This window comes from Myotis lucifugus, unplaced genomic scaffold (genome assembly GCF_000147115.1).
Source record: "Myotis lucifugus unplaced genomic scaffold, Myoluc2.0 scaffold_445, whole genome shotgun sequence".
Classification (NCBI taxonomy): Eukaryota; Metazoa; Chordata; class Mammalia; order Chiroptera; family Vespertilionidae; genus Myotis; species Myotis lucifugus.
The window spans coordinates 843,048-848,602 of NW_005871493.1; the positions used below are offsets into that span (position 1 = coordinate 843,048).

General features: G+C 41.0%; 1 pseudogene; it reads right to left on the bottom strand.

Annotated features, from left to right (window-relative positions):
• Positions 1-4,404: 4,404 nt before the first annotated feature.
• On the bottom strand, positions 4,405-4,838 carry LOC111823287 (annotated as a pseudogene).
• Between the last annotated feature and the right edge of the window lie 717 nt (positions 4,839-5,555).

Consider the following 5,555-nt stretch of genomic DNA (forward strand, 5'->3'; position numbering starts at 1 on the left):
CAGCTGCTGAGCAAATCCAATACACCAGTCTGTCTTCATACAACATCTTTCTTATTAATAATGTAAGCATGATGGAGGCTGCTATTGATCTTCGATACCTAAATCTTACTTCTCTATGAATAAAAAATGTAATAAGATCTCAGAAATAAGCTAAAGACCACTGCCTGGGTCTAAATGACAGGGATAAATTACAGTACACAGCAAAAGACTGAACAATGTTAATGGATGGCAGTCTTAGTTTGCTTACTAGCTGGCTTCGAGCAGCTCAAAACTGAAGCTGCTGAGGACCCAGCAGAGAAGATCACTGACCCCAGCCCCTCCATAGCCCGCAGGACAGCACCAGATTCATCACTGTCAAAGGCCTTGCAATGGTAAGAGTCATGCTCCTTTGCTTTGATATATGTTTGTGCTTCCATTTTTATTCGTGTGTGTGTGTGTGTGTGTGTGTGTGTGAGAGAGAGAGAGAGAGAGGGGGGGGGAGATATAGCTTTTCACTCTAAGTGGGATTTAAGAAGTCATATAAAATTAAGTATGATATAAAATAAGAAAATTAAACAGTAAAATATCAAAGGAATGGTGAAATAGACATTGCCAGATACCTAAGATAAGTCACCTACTCTAGCTGGTGGTGAGTTTAGTTCTGTGTTTTGTTACATCTAAAACACACACACACGCACGCACACACATATATATATATTCTACTGAAGGCTTTTTCTCTGTATTTTGGCCCTATTTTCACTTTGCTTATTTTAGCAGAACTCCCTTTCCTCCTTTGTGTCACTGTGGTCCAATCCACAGAGTTTAGGTGCATTGTTTGGCTTTGATGCTGGGAGAGGGGTTTTCAGGATACATGCCACATGTAATAAAGAGATGCAATTAATATAATGAAGACATCATGTCAGCTCAGCTCTGGTTGACACCTTTCAGTGGCACCTCTACTTCCCTGGTAGGGGCACACATTTAAGTATTAAGTGGCCTTTTCCAGATGCTGCCTATTTTCAAGTTCCTTTCTTCCTTCCAGTCCTAGTAAAGCCATTGTGTTAGCCTCCATTTTGATGCTGGAGGAATGAGGTTCTTTGGGGCCTTTTTTTTGCCTCTGATTTAAAGTCTACATGATATTTCTAAGATCATCTAGTCCGAGATCTCTCTTCGTCCTTCTTTCTCCCTCCCCTTTTCTCCCACTTCCCTCACCAATCCCCTTCAGAGACCACATCTTTGGACTACCCTCAACGGCTAGTGCTGCTTCCTTCCCTCCACTGAATCACTCTGTCTGTCTCTTCTCCATAGGCCTAGGCTTCTGTCTTTCACTTCCGTTTTTGCCATAGATAAAAATAGCACTAAAGCAGGAGTCAGGATCCTGGTGTCTATTCATGGCCTTGGACAAGTCACTTCCCTGATCTCCTCGGCATTAACATGAAGGCTTTAGACTAGATCTGCAGGCTCTTCCCAAGGCTCAGAAACAGGCTTTTACCTTCATCATTTCCCTGAAATTGCTCTTTCAAAGGTTGCAATTATTTTCTAATTGCAAATCTAATAACATATCTCAATGATCAACCTACTTGACCTTTGGGACAACATTTCATTGTTGATTTTGTTTTCCTCCTTGAAACTCGTAGCTTCCTTTGATTTGGGCCCTTAGTTCTCTAGTTTACTTAAAAGTTCTCATCTGGTACGCTTCCCATATCCTCATTTATTTTTTCTTCCACATCATCAAATATCAAAAAAATCATAGAATGTCTGCAGAATATTAAAACCAAGAACAAAACAAAAGACAACATGGAGACTTAACAGTTCCATATCCCCAAGAGTTAGCATTCAAATGTGAGAGTCTGAAAAACTTATTTTTAGATGTGGTTAGAAAATTTAAACACTAATTTGTCCCTTGTGAATGAAAATTACTAAACTATTTGAGGAAATAATGATGGTAATAAAATAAATGATTAAAAATAATGATAGTTGTTTAAAAGAGTATCACCATTGATCAATAAGATGAAGTAAATACAGATTTATCTAATTAATTATCATAGTTATAAAATCTAATACAAATGTCAAAAAGTATATTTTACAAGAAAAGATATACAATATAAATGAAACTTCGTGAGAAAAAATTAAGTGCCGCCTAAATTTTATTTGGAATAAAACTATTTGATTTAGTTTCATTATTAATATTGATAATATAAAATTACAGTCAATTATTTTAAACATGAAAATTCTATTATCTGAATGTAATTTGCATATCAGTCAAATTATAGGACAGGGAAAAGAGAAAAACCAAAGTAAACCTTAAGGAATTAAACACAATAAAGCATTAAACAAAATGACAGATGATACATAAAATGTATATCTTCAAAAAAAATATCAGCAATACAACTGGGACCCTTCAGTCCGCAGGCCGACGCTCCATCCACTGAGCCAAACCAGTTTCGGCAAGAATTCTTAAATATTACACCAAAAATGATCGATAAAATAATTAAAAATTAGACTTCTTCAAATTAAAAGCTTATGCTCCATGAAATACACTGTTAAGGAGATAAAAATACAAACTACAGACTATAGGGAAATTTTACCAAACCATTCTTCTGACAATGGACTTATACCTATAATACATATAGAGAAGTCTCAAGTCTCAACAGTAAAGAAAACAACAACAGTGAAAAACATTAGAGAAGAGAAACGAATGGCATATAAGTACATGAAAAGTTGCTCAACATCATTAGCCATTAGATAAATATAAATGAAAACCACAATGATATATCACTACACCCATTAGAATGGCTATTATTTTATTTGAAAGATAAGGTCAAATGTTGAAAAGGCCATGAAAAAGGTAGATTTAGAGGGAATTTCTGGTAGAAATATAAAGTGACATAACCCCTCTGGAACACAGTCTGGCACTTGCTTGTAAGAATAAACATGCATTTATTATATGACCCCAGAATTACATTCATGGACATTTAGCCCTGGCGAAGTGAAAGCCTATGTTCACAATGACCTGTCTGTGAATTTTCATAGCAGCTTGATTTGTAATAGCCCCAACCTGGAAACAACACAATGTCCTTTGGTGGGTGGGTGGTTAAACAAACTCTGGTACATCTATGCCACAGAATTACTTGGCAATAAATAGGAACAAGCAAATAATACCCACAATTTTAGCTTGGATAGATCTTGAAGGTATTATGCTTAGTGAAAAAAATTTAAAAAAATCTCAAATGGTTACACAGTGTAATTCTAGAAATGGAGAACAGATTAGTGATTTCCAGGGGACACGGATGGGGTTGGGGGTGTGAATGTGACTACAATGGTACTGTATAAAGAAGTTCCTTTGGGTGATGGAACCGGTATATATCCACATATGGGATTAAATTGCATAGAATTGTATACATAAACCCACATGCAAGTGAGTATGTGTAAAACATTGGTAAAATCTGAATATTGTTTGTAGTCTGGTGAATAATATTGTACCAATGCCAATTACTTGGGCTACAGTTATAGAAGCTGAACCAAGCTGGTGAAAAATTCAAGGGACTCTGTGTACTATATTTGCAACTTCTTATGAATGTATAATCATTTCAGAATTTTAAAGAAGTTAAAAATAAATAAATGACATATAATTCCTTGCTTGTCAGCTCAGGGGGTCAAGAAACACCCCAGTATTGACAGCATACCGAGTGCCCATCTCTTGGGTTGTAATGCCGCTCTCCAATAAAAGAAACCGGGGCTCTTGGAGAAATGGCCAACTTTATCACTGGGGCAGGAAATGTACAAGATCAGTCTGGATCATCTTTTTTAAAGCAAGACTTAGAAATATAATTTTTCCTTTTTTTTCTTCCTTTTTAATATAAAAGGGGGAAGAGTTTATTGAAAACTATATACAGTTGGTTTAATCCCTACCACAATTGGATGTCGGGGCCAATCCCTCCCACACCTCAGGCGGTATCTTGATCCCTGATGGTGGAGGCTAGGGCTGGAGCCAAGGCCCATACTCCCTTGGGAAGCTTGGCAGCCAGACTTCTTCATCTGTTAATGTTCAATTTTAAATGGCCTATCAATGCTAGGCAGAGGGCAAGGAGTGGGTCCCTGCCCCAATCTAGTCAAAGCCTGGATAGGGGAACACTATTCTGAAACTTGGTCCCAAGAGGTTCAGCTATGCTGCCCAGAAGTCCTGGCTACTCCTCCTACAGGAGGCCTTCCTGGGCATGGAGGCAAACAGCCCCCCTACCACCTCAGGCCACCCATGTACAGGACCCATGAGCTTCATGGACTTGGACTGGGAACATCAGACACCCTCCCTCCCAATATTGACTCAGGTCCAGAGTTCCTGGAACACTCCCAGGCAGAAGACCTGGGTTGCGGGGTGAGTGCTGAGGGACCAGGACCCTCCTGGGGTAGGGAGCAATTGGGGCATCAGGGCATCCCATAGTAGGAATAATCTGCTTTGCTGTGCATCACTAGCCCATCATCCACAAGGTAGAAGCTGTCAGTCTGTGTCTCATATGGGTGATGGATCATCTCATTGATCAGCTCCTTAGAGAGAGGGGTAGAGTCATAGGTATTCTTGCTTCTGGGAATGCAGAAGCCACAGTGGAAGTCAAAGCTCTTGAGCAGCTGGTTTCAGAAGTAGTCTATCACCTCCATGTCTATCATGTGGAAGTTGTCGACAGGTTTGTCTACTACTGTGAGCTCCACCATAGCTCCCACCTGCCTCAGGCAGAGAAAGGTAGGCATGAACTGGTATCAGACAAAGTGCCCAGCATTGGATTCCGGGTCCTGTGGGTTGATGGCAAACCCCTCTTAATTTCACAGAGGACAGTGCCTGAATCCATGTTCCGAATCTTGAGCTTGATGAAGTAGAATCCTATATAATAAAAGGCTAATATGTAAATCGATCAATCGGCAGAACGACTGGTCACTATGATGTGCAATAACCACCAGGGGGCAGACGCTCAATGCAGGAGATACCCCCTGGTGTTCAGTGCACTCCCACAGGGGGAGTGCCACTCAGCCAGAAGCCAGGCTCATGGCTGGTGAGCACAGCCGCAGGTAGACATCCCCCAGGGGGAGTGGGCCTAAGCTGGCAGGCCGGACATCTTCCGAGGGGCCCTGGACTGCCCCAGGCCTCTAATATATATATATTCCCCTCCAGGGAGCACAGGTAGGCACCCTTGACCTGATAAAGCCCATACATCCTCTGGCCCGATCCAGCTGCCCCCTTCTATAGTGCCCTGGCCTAGGCCTTTGGGTTCCAACTGGGGACCCCAGAATTGGGATACTGCCTGCAGCTGTGGCTCCCCAAGCTCAGGGTCTGAGGCCCCTGCTCTGCCCCTATCCCACAGCTACTACCCTTCTTCATCTCCTGGTCTTCAAGATTCCTGGTCTGAGGGGCCAGAGATCCCCCGCTGCCGCCCGGCTACCTGTGCCCAGTGGATCTGAGAAGGGGGAGTCAAAATTTAATTTTTCTTGAAGGGTTAAACATTGACTAAGAAACGAATTAAATCCATATGACAGGCTCATGTAAATACTTCAAATATATAAACTAACAAAACATAGACAAATAG